Source organism: Caretta caretta, chromosome 3, assembly GCF_965140235.1.
Source record: "Caretta caretta isolate rCarCar2 chromosome 3, rCarCar1.hap1, whole genome shotgun sequence".
In the NCBI taxonomy this organism is placed as follows: domain Eukaryota; kingdom Metazoa; phylum Chordata; order Testudines; family Cheloniidae; genus Caretta; species Caretta caretta.
Genome location: NC_134208.1, coordinates 22,645,278 through 22,664,057, shown reverse-complemented (window position 1 = coordinate 22,664,057; position 18,780 = coordinate 22,645,278). Strand labels below are relative to the sequence as shown.

The window sequence follows — 18,780 nt, the reverse complement described above, 5'->3', positions numbered from 1 at the left end:
TGCCGCATTAACCCAGGGAGTTGTAACAGGGTGGTGTCGGTGACTAATCATGATTGTGCACTGAGTCTAAAAAGTACTTGCCTACTTAAAAAAGGCAATGGGCTGTTCCTGGTCATAGAATTATAGAATCATAGAAGATTAGGGTTGGAAGAGACCTCCGGAGGTCATCTAGTCCAACCCCCTGCTCAAAACAGGACCAACACCAATTAAATCACCCTGTCCTGGGTGGGGAGATAGGGGGTGGAGATGCACAGAGCTGATTGCATGAAGGGCTGGTGGTGCTGAAATGAGCCCCTGGCAGCCCAGCCTGGCAGAGTTAGATGTGGGATAGAAAAAAGCATGCCATGTCTCCTGTTAATGGTCATGAAAAAATTAAAGAGCAATTTAGTTAACTTGTGGCAACATTTTCTAGCACAGGAAATAAGCAATCAAAACTTTAGGAACTGTTGCATCAAAATATTGACGTTAAAGCTGCTGTTTAAATGGGGTAGTGTAGTTGAGGGGAAACATGGGGAAACAGAGCTTTCCCACTTCTCATTTGGGAAATATGGAGATTAGGTTAGTTTACCCATTTTCTACCACTCAGGTTGGCTATCAAATCTAATAGCAATATTAGGCATTTAATTAGATTAGGTCTTTGGGTTTGTATTGCAGTTTGCATTTCTCTAGTGCCTTCGATCAAAGTGTCTTTAGTTTACAAACACTAATTAATCAGTCTCATTGCTACTCATGAGAGGTAGGTCAATATTATTATACCTGTTTCACACAAGCATACTGAGTCACTGAGAGGTTTGACTGACTTGCCCAAAGGTCAGTCACTCAGGCATAGATCTAAGAACAGAAATCAGAAGGCTGATGCCCAGAACCTGTTTCAAGGCTGCAAGGTTCTGAGAACTTTTCACTCCTGCAAAGCTCTAACTGTTTTGCTAGATTCGGGCCAGAGTGCTAATCACGGGACTCTGCTACAAAGTCCTAGAGCTAAATCTAAAGAGGAGTAGAAATCAAGATTTTCAAAAGTGATTAGTGATTTGGGGTCCCTCAATTTCTGGATGCTCAACTTGAAACACTTAAAAGGGACCTGTTTTTCAGAAAGTGCTGGGCACTCAGCCTCATAATATCAGGTCTCTTTTAAGATGTCTCAAGCTAGGCCTTTGCAAATTGTTCAATGTTCTCCATGTATTCCCGTTCACTTATGAATGCTGGGTCTGATTCTCCAGTGCCTTGCGTAGTTGGTTACACCGGGATTAATGTAAAACACTATCATTGTCACTTAGTAATGATTTGCACTCACTGTGCACTGACGGAAATGATGATATATGAGGTGCAAAGCAATGGAAGATCAAACCTTTATATGTTTTATAAAAAAAAGGCATTAACATTTTCCTAAAGGAGGGTAACATTCTCTGAGAAATAACAGTCCAGATTTTACTCTCATTTGCTCCAGAGTAAATCAAGAATTACTCCTCTGACTTCTCTTCTCTTCTATTCAGGTTCTTCTACTAATGCCCATCACTTTACTATCTGAATATCTTCAATCAAATGACTCTGGATTTACACTGAGGTAACTGATACCAGAAAATGGCCTAATAAAATTAATTTGCCACATAGTGAGGTGAAGAAGCCAGCATACTGCAATATGGGGAGTAAGGAATTCCTGGGTTAACACATTCCCACTACTATGGGATAGTCTAATTTTAAAAGCAGGAAATTCCTCAGAGCAACCAGTTCCCAGTCCCAGCTGAGAGCTGACTAATAAAAGCACTGTGAAATATTTACTGGGGATAGCTGCAGAATATTAAGAACAGACATGGCCTAGAAAAATCAGTCAAACCCACACTGAAAATAAACCTCTGTCATCAGATTTGATAGCATCTGGCTGTGGCTATGTCCAACTGAATTAGAGAAGCTGTGTCTATCAGATGTCTGACCTTGAACTCATCAGACATCTGACATGTGCCAGCTGTAAGTTTCATTCTATCAGGAAGTTCTTAATCACTAGCAGAGTTCTTCTACTGCCTGCACACTTTGGTAATTAACGCTATCCCACTTTTCTTCTTCAGAGCAGGCTGCACCCACAGTGTCCCAGGTAATCTGTAAAATAAAAGCAACGCCTGGCTGACTTCAGAGTCCTCACAATCAGCCCACCACACTTAAAAAGGGCTTAATATCTGATAATAAGAGGGAAAGTATTTATAAGCCAATAACAATGGGGCAGCTGAGCTCAGCTGAGCACTATAGGGAGGAATTTGCAAAAGCATTCAGTGTTGCCCTAACTATGCTCCCATTGAAGTCAGTGGGAATTTTACCAATAGGAGAAAAGTGCTTTTGACAATCCCATCTACAGGATTTAATACAACCCAGCTGTGACCGTTGGGTCCTGATATGAATATGAAGTTTCCCAAAGTTGGAGAATATTTGGATTTGAGATTCCAGTGGTGGATCATTATACAGATAATGGCCAGAATTTTCACACCTGGGTGCCTGAAAGTTGGCTCCTAAATCCATATTTAGGCATCTAAATAAAAGTAGTCTGATTTTCAAAGGCAATGAGAATTGCTTATTTGCAGCACTTTTAGACAATCAGACCTCGTTTATTTAGGTGCCTAAATGTAGACTAAGGGCTTCAGTCTGGGCCCTGAGGTTTGCTTACTCCCAATCCATGGACCCCACTGCCTCCTAAGCAGAGAGGGCCTGCTTCTGATCTCGCTTATATAGGCTTTACCTTCCAAAATGGGAATAATGCCTAGTTGTTCTGAGAATTCATTTATTAATGTCCGTAAAGTGCTTTCATGCTGCTGGAAAAAGGGGTAGGAAACATAATGAAGTGCCAACATACTGAAATCTTTTGGGACTTTAATTTCTTAGCAAAAGTTTACAGCAGCTCAGGGACTTCTCTCTCACTGTGGTGGAAACAGTTCCTTTGACCAACTGAATGGAAGTGAGACATTTTCAACCACTTTCCAGATGTGACTGTCTGGGTATCAGCAAAAACAACAAGGAGTCCTTGTGCCACCTTAGAGACTAACAAATTTATTTGGGCATAAGCTTTTGTGGGCTAAACCCCACTTCATCAGATGCATGGAGTGGAAAATACAGTAGAGAGATATAAATACACAGCATATGAAAAGATGGGAGTTGCCTTACCAAGTGGAGGGTCAGTGCTAACGAACCAATTCAATTAAGGTGGAAGTGGACTATTCTCAACAGTTGACAAGAAGGGAGGAAAAATTACTTTTGTAGTGCTAATGAGTTCAATGTAATCTAGGTGGCCCGTTTCAAACAGTTGGTAAGGCAACTCCCGTCTTTTCATATGCTGTGTATTTATACCTCTCTACTGTATTTTCCACTCCATGCATCTGATGAAGTGGGGTTTAGCCCACAAAAGCTTATGCCCAAATACATTCGTTAGTCTCTAAGGTGGCACAAGGACTCCTCGTTGTTTTTGCGAATACAGATGAACATGACTACCACTCTGAAACCTTTCAGAGTAGCAGCCGTGTTAGTCTGTCTGGGTATCACTCATCGCTCCCTTATCTACAGCTGCAGAAATGCAGTGAGTCACAAAGCAAAGCAGAGCAGCTGTTAATGAGCAGTATGAGTGCAAAGAACTGCTGAGATCATTGTCACCTTAGGCACAACTCCTGGTCAACCGCAGAGGGAGGAGGGAATATGTTCTACCCACTATTTCTCTCTCTCTCTCTTAAAAAGAAAACTTTGGGGTCCTGCTATTTTTCTGTTTGTATTCCAGATAATGAGCCAGATCCTCAGCTGTTGTAAGTTTTCACAGATCTATTGATTGCTACACCAATTTACACCAACTGAGAATTTGGCTCTCTGTGGCCCCAGTTATGTTAATATAAAAGATGCAGTGCAATAATAAAAAAACAAAATACTGTAGATTTGGCACTTAGGGTGTGACTTTCAAAGGTGTTAAGGTGCCCTAAAGATGCAGGTAGGTGCCTAGTGGGATTTTGAAAAACTTGGTGCCTCTTTCTGTGCCTAAATACCTTGGGGTCAAATTCTGCCCTCACTTATATCCCAGGAGGTCAATAAATAAGTCAGCTGGAGAAATCAAAATGTCACCTGGGTGTAAATCAGCACACAGTTGGGCCCTTATTGTCTTTTCTGTTCCCTTTTAATAATGGCATACTCAGTAAAATAAACTAATGCACAAACTACTAATTAACAAATGCTCCGTTGTCACCAGTCCCAGGAGTTTTAAGAACAGCCAGGGTGAGCCTGTACACTACTTGTCATCTTTTTATAAATCAGACTGCTTTTACCCAGACACCAAATATATATTGTCAATACACTAACACCAGTCCTATTTCCATTCACAAAAGATTTTAAAATTCCTGTTCCCAAGATCAGTAACAATCCATCCCTCTCTCACACACACTTCAAAATATGTCTAGGTCCATTTACTCCTAAAAAAGCAGGCTGACTCTCCTAACATAAAGCCTCACCTGTTCTATGCCTTTGCTACTCTTTTAGAGAATTAAAGAGGATTTATCTGTATCGTGAGCTGTTCTGGTCAGAACATACAAATATAACATCATATTTAAAGTGTGATGTTCTCAAGAGGAAGTGACAAGTATTGACTCCAAATATTTGGGCAGATAAGTACATTGAACTGGTGCTGTTTATATAGGGTCTACTTTTCACAGCTGCTGGACACCCTCATTTCTCATTGACTGCTTAATTTTTAGGCTTCCCATTATGCAGTACCCAAATAACTGTGGTTCCCAATCATTTATGTAAACAAGACAGCCTGTTCTTTACACGTCATTGGCTGCTGCATTATGACTGGAGTGAACTATCCTCACTTCATGAAGAACAAGAAGAAAGGAAAGGGATGAGTCAATGTTAGCATTTTTGAATGATCTCTGAGAGGGACTAAGCTCTCTGTTACTGTCTGTGAGGAAGTAGTGAACAGCTCTGAATGACTAATAAAAACTTACTTAAAATCCATCTTTCCAAGGACCTGGTAATGTAGGCCTTGTCTACACTAGCTTTCTGTGCTGTGACTCCTGAGGTGCATACACGGCCAAGCCACTTTGTATGCAGAAACTGCGCAGATGCAGTGCTGTAAAAAAAGCAACCCAATGAGAGGCGTAGGGCTTTCTGCGCCAGGGCTGCAGGGCCGCGGTACCAGTGTAGACACCGTGGGCGATTAAAGTGCTGCGATTGGCCTCCAGAATGTGTCCAACCATGGCTGTTCTCGTCTCTCTGGTCATTGGTTTGAACTCTACTGCCCTGCCCTCAGGTGACCAACCATGAGCCCCACCCCTTAAATTCCTTCGGAATTTTGAAAGTCCCCTTCCTGTTTGCTCAGTGATGCGTGCAGTAGTCTCAGTGCATCTTTCCAGGTGGCCAGGCCTGCTCCACACACCAGGCGATCGCCCGCTTGGAGCAATGCCGAGCTGCTGGACCTCATCAGCATTTGGGAAGAGGAGGCTGTCCCGTCCCAGCTGTGCTCTAGCTGTAGGAATTATGATACCTACAGACAGATATTACGATGCATGACAGAAAGGGGCCATGACCAGGACACACTGCAGTGCAGGGTCAAAGTGAAGGAGCTGCGGAATGCCTACCACAAGGCGCGGGAGGCAAACCGCTGCTCCGGTGCTGCATCCACAAGCTGCTGGTTCCACAAAGAGCTGGACGCGGTACTCGGTGGTGACCCCACCTCCACTGTGAAGAGGCCCATAGTTACTTTGGGGGCTCGCGTGTCAGTCGAGAGTGAACCAAGCCAAGAGGAGGAAATCTTGGACAAGGATGTGGAGCAGGATCCAGAGGCAGAGGGCAACTCAGTGTTCAGAGCAGCCAGGAGCTCTTCTCTACCCTGGAGGTGGCTAGCCAGTCACAGCGGTAGGAGCTTGGCAAAGCGGAAACAGGCAAGGAGGCCCCTGGTAAGTGGCTTTGATTTTGGGAATCACTGAAGCAAGTTGTTGGGGGAAGGAGAGTTGCAGAAGGTCAGCTAGTTTCTGTGTGCTGAGCTTGCAGGGAGGGATTTGCAAAAGGCAGGATTGTGTCTGTGTGATGTGCGTACCACCACATGCCTAGTCAGAGTGGCGGAACAGGGTGTTGATGGACTCCCTCACTTCACGTGAATCTGCCTCAGAGATCTCCACATAACTCTCATGGAGATACTGGGCAATCGGCTGCCGCAGGTTCTTTGGCAGAGCTGCTTTGTTTCTTACCCCATTAAGGGTAACTTTCCCATGCCACTGTGCCATCACTGGGGGCGGGGGGATCATAGCTGCACACAGGTGAGCCACATAAGGGCCAGGGCAGAAGCCGCAGTCTTGGAGAAGATCCTCCCTGGATTCCCTGTTCACCTTCAGCAGTGAGATATCTTCCATAATGAACATAGCCTGTGGAAGATGTGGAGACAGTAATGATTTTAATGCCCCTCTACAGTGCTGGATTTCCCCAAGAGCCATGTGCCCAGTGCCAATACTGTCCTGAAACACTGATTTCCCCTGCCCCTGCGGCTACTCACCATTTTGGGGGTCTTGTGGCTCATGTGTGCTTGCCTGGGGTCAGCCAGTTAGTGATAGGTATGTGAATAGTGGCTGTGTTTTAAATTATTATTTATTATTATTATTTATTATTACTATTACCAGCAGGAGAGTGAGTTTGTATGTGTGTGTGGGGGGGTAAGAAAGCCTGGATTTGTGCTGGAAATGGCCCAACTTGATTATCATACACATTGTAAGGAGAGTGATCACTTTAGATAAGCTATTACCAGCAGGAGAGTGGGGTGGGAGGAGGTGTTTTTTCATGCTTTTTTGTGTGTATATAATAAGATCTACACTTTCCACAGTATGCATCCAATGAAGTGAGCTGTAGCTCATGAAAGCTTATGCTCAAATAAATTGGTTAGTCTCTAAGGTGCCACAAGTACTCCTTTTCTTTTTGCGAATACAGACTAACACGGCTGTTACTCTGAAACCTTTTAAAACACTAATACAGTGGTCTGTGTGTTGCAAACAATAGTGCTTCTATAAAACGTTGCATTTTGGCTTCACAGATATGAACTTGGGAGTCCAGCCTCCCTCTTTGTTATCGTCAGCTGAACGGCTGCGCACAGTGATGAGTTGCCAAAAGCTGAAGAACTGGTTCCTTCAGTCGCTCCGGGTCTTCAGTGGCACTGAAGGACCTGCTGCCGAAGTGCTGCCAAAGACCCAGAGCGAGTGAAGGACCCACTGCTGAAGTGCCGCCAAGGACCCAGAGCGTGTGAAGGACCTGCCGCTGAAGTGCCACCAAAGACCTGGAGCGCTGCCTGGTGAGTAAAAAATAAAAAGGGATTCTCAGGGGAGCCTCCCCAGCCAAGAGCTCAGGCGGGCCGGACAGGACGGTCCCGCAGGCCGGAGTTTGCCCACCCCTTTAACAACCGGTTCTAAACCGGCTTCAAAATTTAACAACTGGTTCGCGCGAACTGGCTCCAGCTCACCACTGGCTGCGCGGGATTAGAAAGCAGCCACAAAAAAGTAGAGCGGACCTTCTGCGTGATGTCATGCTACACTCCGTGGCAGAAAAACAAGAATTGAAGGAGTGGCGGGACAACGAGAAGAGGGACCGAAAGGAGAATGCGGCACACAGAATGAAGCCACGGAGCAGCTCTTAACTGTTATGGAGCGCCAAGCGGACATGCTCCAGGTGCTCCTAGCACTGCAAACAGAGCAGTTCTGTGCCCGCCCTCCCCTGCAGCTGCTGTCACAAAACTCTTTCCCATGCACCCCCCAGACACCACCAACACACTCTGATCAACCTCCTGGCTCCAGTCTGTACCCGCTGCATTCCACTCCTCCCCCATCACAGTCCAGCCCTGCCGACTCCCAGTACCCACTGCACTCAACACCCGTCCCTCTGTAGTTTAGCCCTGCTGAAGTACAGTACCCGCTGCACTGCACTCCAAAAGACAAGGTTGGATATGATACCTGGACATATACAAATCTTTATCTGTCCTGGGACCCCACCTCCTCCTGGGACTCCCCCTTCCGCCATCCCCCACAGTGCTGATGTGTTTTTTTGTTTGTCTCTTTCCTCTGGTTGTTGTTTTTTAATAAAAGAATTGTGTTGGCTTGAAAGCAATCTTTATTCCATCAACTGAAAGCAAACAGAGCCCTGCAAAGCAACAGGCAATTTTCTTAAACCTTCATAGTGCATCGTCTGCACCAATCACAATCACCTCCAAGCGTTACAAGCACTGCACTCCCGAGCATAGCAACAAATGTTAGAGGCTTTCAGCTTCAAACTGCTGCCTAAAGGTACCCCTGATCCTTGTGGCCCCACACTGCGCCCCTCTAATAGCCCTGGTCTCTGGCTGTTAAAATTCAGCCTCCAGGTGCTGATCTCTAGGGTCTAGCCCTGAGTGAAGCTTTCACCCTTGCCTTCACAAATATTATGAAGCATGCAGCACGCGGCTATAAGCATAGGAATATTGTCATTGGACAGGTCCAGCCCCCCATAGAGGCAGTGCCAGCAGGCCTTTAAACAGCCAAAAGCACACTCAACAGTCATTCTGCACTTGCTCAGCCAGTTGTTGAACCTCTCCTTGCTGCTATCAAGGTGCCCCGTACATGGCTTCATAAGCCACGGCATTAAGGGGTAGGCCGGGTCTCCCAGGATCATAATTGGCATTTTGACTTCCCCTACAGTGATCTTCTGGTCTGGGAAGAAAGTCCCTGCTTGCAGCTTCCTGAACGGCCAGGGTTCCGAAAGATGCGTGCGTCATGCACCTTTCTGGACAGTCTGTGTTAATGTCCGTGAAATGCCCATGGTGATCCACAAGCGCCTGGAGAACCATCGAGAAATACCCTCCTGATAACTTTACTGGGTGGCTACATGGTCTGGTGCCATCATTGGAATATGCATGCCTCTGCAGTTAGGGAAGCCCATTTGTGCAAAGCCATCCACAATGCCATGCACATTGCCCACAGTCACGGTCTTTTGGAGCAGGATGCGATTAATGGCCCTGCACACTTCCGTCAACATGAGTCCAACTATCGACTTTCCCACTCCGAACTGGTTAGCGACCGATTGGTAATAATCTGGAGTAGCCAGCTTCCACAGTGCAATCACCACACACTTCTCCAACGGCAGGGCAGCTTTCATTCTCGTGTCCTTGCTCCGCAGGGCTGGGGCAAGCTCATCACACAGTCCCATGAAAGTGGCTTTCCTCATCCGAAAGTTCTGCAGCCACTGCTCGCCATCCCAGACGTGCATCATGATGTGATCCCACCACTCACTGCTTGTTTCCTGAGCCCAAAAGCAGCTTTCCACTGTGGTCAGCACCTCCGTGAACGCCACAAGCAATCTCATGTCATAGCTACTATGTGTGGCGAGATCAATGTCGAACACCTCTTGCCTCTGTAGCTTAAGGAATAATTCCACTGCCACTCTGATGTGTTGGTCAGAGCGAGCAGCATACTGGTCAACGGTTCGGGATCCATTCCTGCAGACCGAAGAGGCAGAGCACGCACTACACAAACCATTGAAAGATGGTGCCAAATGCAGACGGAAGCACAGGGATTGCTGGTATGTGAAGCAATGCATCATGGGGCATTGGGACAGGACTCAGGATGCCCCGCAACGCTCTCCGCCTTCCCACAACACTTAGCAGCAGAAGAGGAAGAGATGCTCTGTGGGATGGCTGCCCAGAGTACACCGCTCTGAATGCCAATGTAAGTGCTGCAAGTGTGGACATGCCATTGCGCAGGCAGCTCACAGTGTGAACACACAACAGCGGTTTCCCTTCAGTGCTCTCTGAGTGGTGCTGTAACTGCCGGCAAAGAAACTCTGCCAGTGTAGAGATACCTGTATTAGCAAATGCTGTATTCCAGGATTTTTCCTCTTTCTTCAGCAGTTCTGTGATATGGATTGAGAGAGCAGTCCAAAGAGGTATCTTTTCATTTTCACTAGGAAGTTTATTATAATGGTCAATTGTTTATCAGATACCATACACTGGGCTATATATTATTATTTGTATTGTCTTTTCACATTTGCATCTCAGCTCCATTGTACTAGGCACTGTACGAACATATCACAAGAGCTGGTCAGAGAAACTTTGACAGAACCATATTCTGTTGGAATATGCAGTTCTACCTAAAGCAAAATGCTTCACAAAATTGGATCAATTTTGCCAGAATTTTGTTTTGGAAGGAAACCAGAAAAGAATTCCAGCAATGTCAGAACACTTACATTTTCCAAACAAACCATCCTGATTTTTCAGTTTGAAACAACTTGGTTTCAATTTTTTTCTATTATATTATAGATTATAACAAAATACAAAATGTAAAAAGTCCATACAATATTTATTTTGTCAAAACAATCCATTTTGGTCAACCCCCCAAAAATTTGTTCAGAATTTTCCTTTGCAGAGAATTTTGAAATTTTGGGGAGTTGCTTAGATTCAGAATGAAGCCTAATTCTGAAATCTTGAAATCCTGGATGAAACAGAGCTTCCCTCATCTGCACAGCACATATATCCCTGCTCCAAAAAGCTTGCAATCTGAGTATAAGAGAAGAGACCACAGGGCCAGGTTAACATTATAAACTTACATCAATACAACTGTCGCTCAGAGGTATGAAAATTTCACACCCCTGAGCAACACGGTTATAGTGACCTAGCCCCCAGTACAGACAGTGCTATGTCAGTGGGAGGGCTTCTCCCATCAGCATAGTTACTGTCTCTCGTGGATGTGGATTACCGATAGGAGAAGCTATCCTGTCCGCATGGTAATGTCTTCTCTGAAGTGCTGAAGTGCTAAAGTGCTAAAGCTGCGCCACTGCAGTGTTTTAAGTGTAAACCTACCCTAAGTGCACTCAACAAACAGATGGTGGCATACAAGGTAGCAGTGAGACAATGATGACCAGTATCATATGCAGGGGACAAACACACTCCTCAAGTGTTTTTCAGCCATCATAGCAGAAGGGAGTTGGTTGAAGGTCAAAGTGTTTAGAATTTTGTGGTCTTACACTTGCAGCTATGGATGCCCAGAATGTGATCAGAGCCCAGTGCATCCTGGGCTTCCATAGCTGCAAAATTAGCTCAGAATCCACCATTGGCTACAGAACTGTAATCCAGAATCTCAGCTTTCCTTTTTAAACAAGTGAGTTTTCTTGTTCTTATGTTGGGAAACCTTCAAATGGGCCTGGAAAGGAAATCAGTGCAGTGATGCATCCGATGAAGTGAGCTGTAGCTCACGAAAGCTCATGCTCAAATAAATTGGTTAGTCTCTAAGGTGCCACAAGTACTTCTTTTCTTTTTGCGAATACAGACTAACACGGCTGTTACTCTGAAACCAGTGCAGTGTTGTCTGCCTGAGTGTGCAGACTGGCTGAAATGAGAGATCTGAGAGAAGCGTGATCTGTCTCAATTATTTTTAATGGATTGTTAACTCTGAAACCTGATAATGGTTTAAATATCTCAACATTAACCATTTCACACTATTTTTAGCAGGACTGTACAGCTAATGTGCTTACCCAGCATTGCACTCACATTGGCAAATATTGGGGCAAGGTCAAAGTTTTCTGAAGTGGGGAACAAGGAATTGTTGTGCTTCCCCAACCCCCCAAAGAAAGAATGTACAGTCGCTTCCAACCCCGTCTACTAGGATAGGAAAAGAGGAGATACCGATTTAGGTTCATTTTGCTGTTAAGAACATGGGGCTCCGACTATGATTAGCTACAGGAGGGTATGCTCTTTTCCTGTGACTTCTTGTGTATATTTAAGCCCCGTGTCCAGAGGATTTAGTGGGATGGAGCTCTGCGCTTCCTATATTGGTGAAAAATAGAAAAGCCAGCTCTGGCCAGCTTCATTTGCATATTGTTACCACCATTCCACCATGTAGATTATACTGTCTGATGAAAGGGCATAGGAACTGTGCTAACTGTGCCCTGGGTGAGGGTTCACCAGGAGGGTGCCAGATGTGAACTAAGGTTGCGTAATACAGCTAGGGGCCAGCAATGGGAAGGAGACAGCTTTTCCTTGCATGAGGACCCTGACTCCAAGAAGCAGGGACTGTCCAGGGGTCCTATGTACTTTTGGTATCTCACTTGACATTCATGCAGCCGGACGAAGGAATCTACAGACTCTTGACTGGTGGCAATGGAGCAAACCTCTTATCCAGAGATGTGGCAGCGGAGTGGGGTCTGGATCAGCAGCAGTAGAGTGGACTTCTTGACAGGACCAGTGGAGTGGAGCAGACTCTGGACCAAAGATGGCTGTGGTGCAGACTCTGTGGTCAAGCTGGCCGAGGTGAGCTGAGTCAATGTCACAGGGGATGCTGGGGCTGCACCTCAGGGTAGGGCCAGGCTGAGCAGTTCTGACAAGGATTGGACTGCCAGCTCTGGGACACTTACTGAGATTGGTGGTAGGTTGGATAAACTCCTAGTAGGTTGGCTGGGCTTTTTTTTGCTTTTACATATAGAAATATTAAGCCGTCCCTGTTGTGGGATTGTTGTGGGATTGTTTGGTCTGTGTTCCTCCTCCCCTCACTTCCCCAGTAAAAGATTCCCTCATATCTCAAACTAGATTCTCAAGTGCTTGTGAATGGGGAAGAACCGCTTACTAAGGGTGGAACTGGAATAAGAGTAAGATTAGGAGAGGGCTATTTTCTAAGAAGGACCCCGCAGATACTTTGAACCTCGATTGAACCTCTATTGCTTCCATCAGAAGGCAGAAGGGTTATGTATACAACCTGAAAAAGTAAAGCACCAGATCCGCGACATCTAAAAATGAGTGGGTGAAAGTGACATATGGTGCAGTTGGAGTGAATTTGCAGCAGCAGATAAAGATCATCATAATATGTATGATTCAAAACAGGCTTGCCCTGCAAAGTACAAAGCTCATCCCTGCTAATGTTTGCTGAGTGCTCCCTATAGCATTACCCAAGGAGGACAGCCAGTACATCACATCTGCAAATGGACATTAGTGATGAGTGCAGTGTCAGAAACTAGAGAGATGGAAAACCCACAACACCCTCTGTCCCCCCAGGCCGAATGATACACACCCTCAGGGTAATGGAAAGTTTCTCTGATTTCAAAGCCAGCCACCTATCCAAGCACTCTTATTCTTGGATGTTTACGTCACATTTTTCTCATGTTTTCAGCCACGTGGACAGTGTTAAAAACAAATTATTGCGTTAAGTTGGCCAAAGTTTGGATGTCCTATGTAGCACTTGTTTGTGACTAAGTCCTTGTGAGGTATTTCCTGCTAATCAGGTTTTACTGATTATATCCCTTATTACTTTCCCTCAAAGCCCAAACTAGCCACGGAATACTTGGGGAAAGACTTCTGAAAAACAACTTAAGATGGGAGAAGGCCCATCATCTATTAATTATCTGGTAGACAATGAAGCAAAAGTACCCAGAGCATGCCTTATCTCATCTTTCCCTAGAGGAGTGGGAAACAGATGGACTAAAATGTCAAGAGATGCATCTACAGATTACTGTTTTCACGGTCATCTTCCATTGTCCCCCATTTTTTGTTTGTTTGTATTTTTCTCATTGAGTACTTTGGAATTATGCAACTCTATTAACTACCAGACTGCCTTAGAAACTGTGGATATGATCCACCGAAACAAGATGTATGTTTCATGAAGATTTCCTACTGAGAAAATTATATATTAGTTGTCCATATTTTCCATATTTATGTCCTCTGGTGATGTTGCCGTCAAAAGCTGAGATATGACAGTGTCACACTGGTGCCTTTGTTTTCTTATTTTTATTTCCTTGACTGTCTTTTAGCCTTCACTCAGCAGTGCTGCTGTCTTCATAAAGGCTTTGTAGTGTTGGATGGACTCGCTTTCCGGTCCATAACACTGTAATGTGCCAGGCACACAGTGTTAGATGCCACTCAGGCAAAGGGTTTTGTAAAGTCCAAGGCAGACTGTTTATCATCTATTCCTTAATTTAAGAAGCACAATTTATCATCTGCTACCTCGTAAAACGATCATTTAAATTACCAGCAATTAAATTAGTACAAGTATCAGAGGGGTAGCCGTGTTAGTCTGGATCTGTAAAAGCGACAAAGACTCCTGTGGCACCTTATAGACTAACAGATGTATTGGAGCATACCCACTTCGTCGGATTCATGTAGTGGAAATTTCCAGAGGCAGGTATAAATTTGCAAGCGAGAATCAGGCTAGGGATAACGAGGTTAGTTCAATCAGGGAGGATTAGGCCCTCTTCTAGCAGTTGAGGTGTGAACACCAAGGGCCTTATATAGCTTAACCAACATCATGTTAGGAAAGAAATAGGAAAAAAATAGCAAAATTGACAGTCTGGTAGAGCAGCTGCCTAGATGGCTGCAGACCCCTATACTAGCTACAGTCGCTAGATTAAATGAATAGCATATGAGACCTCGTTTTCAAGGTAAAAATCCAAATGCACCTTTAAAGGTTTTCACAAAACTTGTCAATTTATATTCATCTGATGGGTAAATGTGAAAGATGTTTTATTTTTACAGCAAATTCCTCCCACATAACACCTAAAAGCAAAAGGTTCCCGTATATCAAAAATAGGGGCCTAAATAGGTTTCTGAATCCATAATCAGGCACCTGAACACTGGTCAGATTTTCAGAAATGCTGATCAACTACATCTTCCAGTGAGGTCACCTTTTAAGATCAGGGCGCAAGTTTAGGTATCTAAATATGGACTAAATATCCTACATTTATGTAGGTATTTTGAAAATCTTTGTCTTTATTGTTAGTGTATTGTTTCCCTTGTGTAGTGCTTTATTCTTATGTCTGTATACACAGTTTTCATAATGAGTATAAATGTCACTGTGACGCCCAGTTTCCAGGGTTTTTTTATTATTTTTCCCTTCATTATCCATCCTGATTTTATTAAATGCTAGATAACTATTGCAGTGAATGAGTTCATGCTAATTGGAAACCTGAACAATAATAATGATTGATTGTTTCAAAGAGCAATAGAAACCTCCTTTGGGTTTGCCATATATTGCAATCACTTTCTTTTTCCATTCAATGACATCCTCTCTGTGGTGTATGCACTGATGAAATTCTCAAAGCTAGTTTTCTTAGGTGACTACCCTTGTCTTTGCTATCATTGGGGACTGAACCTAGGACCTCCAGAAGTAAGAGTATAAGCTGCTACACCTTTAGGTGAAGAGCTAAATCCACTGGCTGTGAATTATAGAAGACTCAGTATCTGTAATCAAGCACAGAGGGGGATGCCTAACACATACTGAAGTACCACACTGAACAGTGGTTTTGCATTCAGCCCCCAGCCTGGTAAAACTAGGGAATTTCAGCTGTGATTTGAAACTCTGGAGTTCAGAGTGAAATGAGAGTGTCCCGTGAACCTCATAAAAACAAGGGGTCAGATTCAGATACAACCATGGAAGTGTTCTGCCTTATGGGACTGATCCTGCACCACTGAAATCAATGGGAACTTTGCCACTGACTTCAATGGGTGCAGGATCAAGCAGTGTGCAATACAGCGTTTGCATTTTGAGAGAATATAGCTTAGTATCGGGGACCTTCCTAATCTCTTTTCTTTAGCAATTTAACTAAGATAAAAATGGGTTCTTAATAGAAAAAAAATCACAGTACCATTACAAATAAAAATGGCTGCTAAGTGAATGGCTTTCACCACATTACACTGCTTCAGCACACCACAAATATAGCACTCCATTTGACATATCACCAAACCACTTGTTTCCAGCAGAGAGGATGAAGCATTTTCTAAATTTTTGCAGTCTAAGAGTTCACAGCTAAAACTGGCTAATTAAATACTTTTTTGTGGCTAAAATATTAGTCTAGAATGGATTTTTTTACTTCCTCTTTCAAGTGAAAGCAAAATCCATTTGTGCCAAGAGGTGGGGATGAAAAGGTTATAAATTCACGTAACTTGAGATGGCTCCAGTTACCAAGGAGATGTGTATGGAGACTCTTTAGGTGTTGCCTGAGTCTAATTGTTTGAATATTTTCTCCATGCTCATTAATTGCTCTGTACAGCGGTTTTACATTAAGGACACAGGGGCTCAAACTAAAATCAGAACATTTAATGTGACAAACAATAGCACAGAGTTATATAGTATATATAGCAGCTGAACAGTGAATCCTACCTGAGGTTAAAAATCATGGTTTATATAAAAAGAAAAGGAGTACTTGTGGCACCTTAGAGACTAAACAATTTATTTGAGCATAAGCTTTCGTGAGCTATAGCTCACTTCATTGGATGCATAAAGTGGAAAGTACAGTGAGGAGATTTTATATATACACACAGACCATGAAAAAATATACGTTGTAAGGAGAGTGATCACTTAAGATGAGCTACTACCAGCAGGAGAGTGGGATGGGGGGAGAGAAAACCTTTTGAAGTGATAATCAAGGTGGGCCATTTCCAGCACATTGCCAGGAGTTAACAAGAACGTCTGAGGAATAGTGGGAGGGGGGGGGGGGGGTTGGGGGCAGGAGGAATAAACAAGGGGAAATAGTTTCACTTAGTATAATGACTCAACCACTCCCAGTCTCTATTCAAGCCTAAGTTACATAGCTGGTTTACATAGCTGTAGATGAACATGTCAGTCTGGTAAACTTATTGTATTTGTGGAAATGTGGATACATCTTCAAAATGGGTGAGGCTCCGATGGCTTTATTCAGGAAAAGCCCCCTTTATAGTCAATAGGAATTTTGCCTGAATAATAACCAAGAACTCTGATTTCTTAAGTCTGTACCCAAAGTCAGAATCTTGCCCAAAAGTAAATATGTTTCAATGCGGAGGTGCCTAAAATTGGTATTGGGCAACCATGTGCTAGTTTGAGCTCCCAAATATGTAATCTGGGCACCCAATTTAGCTGCTCAAATTTGACATTTGGGCCAACACAATATAAATTTATTTATTTTATTTATTTGCATAGGAAAATACAAGGAAGTCAATACAAGGGTTCGGCGGCTCTAAGTGGAATGTATTTTTTCTTCTCTTCATTTTACTGTGGTTTGCATTATCATTTACTACTACAGACATTTAAGATATTCTTAGGTTTCAGAGTAACAGCCGTGTTAGTCTGTATTCGCAAAAAGAAAAGGAGTACTTGTGGCACCTTAGAGACTAACCAATTTATTTGAGCATGAACTTTCGTGAGCTACAGCTCATATTCTGACAAGTTTCAGAGGAACAGCCGTGTTAGTCTGTATTCGCAAAAAGAAAAGGAGTACTTGTGGCACCTTAGAGACTAACCAATTTATTTGAGCATGAGCTTTCGTGAGCTACAGCTCACTTCATCAGATGTTTACCGTGGAAACTGCAGCAGACTTTATATACACACTTTTCATGCAGTTGATAGATTTCCACTCCATACGGCTAAATGCAGTGCCTTGCATAATGACAGGTTTCAGAGGAACAGCCGTGTTAGTCTGTATATAAAGTCTGCTGCAGTTTCCACGGTAAACATCTGATGAAGTGAGCTGTAGCTCACGAAAGCTCATGCTCAAATAAATTGGTTAGTCTCTAAGGTGCCACAAGTACTCCTTTTCTTTTTATAAATAAATTAATGGATTACTGGTTAAAGCAAAAGCATGTTTTGTTCTTTATCAGGCTAATTCATTGTTTGAGATTCCTGAAGCTCTGGGGGTGTTATATTGTTATCACTGCAGACAGAGGAATTCCACACCCACTCAATACCAAAGCAAAGTCCAGTTTGCACCCACTTGCTCAAAATGATGGCATTTGTGCTTCCACCAACTTCCAAACAGATTGCTTTGTGCTTATAAAAGCCAATAAGGAGATGAGGTTGAGGCAGTGAAATTCAAGTTTCAGTTCTATTTCTGAATGCCTGAGGAACTGGTAGTGACAATGGAATGAAAGGAATTGATGTCCATGATAGGGGGTGTGGAGGGCTGGGTGGTCTAGCAGTTCGCAAACCTGTCCTCTAGCCCCTTGTCTCTCTGTTAGGGGGGTGGGAGAAATGGATGCCAAGTTCCTGCCACTAGGCTGGAAGTGTTTTGGCCTCAACCCACATTTGAGGCTTTGCCCTTAAGTGGGGCATGGTAAGGGGACCTAGGCTTTCCATCTCCACTGGGTCTCAGGCCAGGGCTCTGTCTTTGGGCTTGATCCCATCTGTGGTCCCGAACCAGGCCCAGCTTTCTGTCTGGCTTTCCGAAGAAGGATTCGTATCTCCTGCAGCCTGTCCACCACCCTTTGGTGGGGCTTCTGAGCTCCTTTTAAACCACTCCTCCAGCTGGAGTGGGCTAGATAGGCCTGGAGGGCTATCTGGGCCCAGTACTGCCTTTTAACAAGTGTGGGTTTGTATACCCTATGTGATGGGTTGGCTGCCCCACACTGGCATGTAAGGGGTAAAAGCAACCCTGGGGAGGCTGCGCGGGAGGCAGCCAATAAGGGAAAGGCTTGTAGTGCCAGCCAATTAAGAGAAGGTTTATTGGAGGAGCTAATCAGGACCAGGCTGGCCCATACAAGAAGGGGCTGCTGAGCAGAGTCGAGGGCAGTCACTCCCTGGAGTTTGAGGGAGGAGGACTGGCTGCTTAGAGGGCTGGAGCACCATGGACAGAGCAGGGTCAGTAGAGTATGAGGAAGTTCCGGGCTGACAGCTGCCCGACTGAGCCCCTGATACAATGACAGAGGAGAGGTGCTGGGGCTGTGAGGAAGTGGCCCAGGGAAGGAGATGGCGGAGGTGGAGGAGGGGCAGCACGTGGCTGCCGGCTATAGGGTTCCTGAGTCGGGACCCAGAGTAGCAGGAGGGCCCACTTCCCCAGCCTGTTATTGCCCCCACTTGCCACTGAGGG

The 18,780-nt window shown here is 44.4% G+C and overlaps 1 long non-coding RNA gene across 1 annotated transcript in view; it reads left to right on the top strand.

Annotated features, from left to right (window-relative positions):
- Positions 1-18,780, top strand: part of LOC142071383 (uncharacterized) — a 150,199-nt gene that overhangs the window by 70,924 nt on the left and 60,495 nt on the right. Inside the window, exon 3 of the long non-coding RNA XR_012667417.1 lies at positions 1,491-1,561. This is a non-coding gene — a long non-coding RNA (uncharacterized LOC142071383). The remainder of the gene's footprint in view (positions 1-1,490; positions 1,562-18,780) is intronic.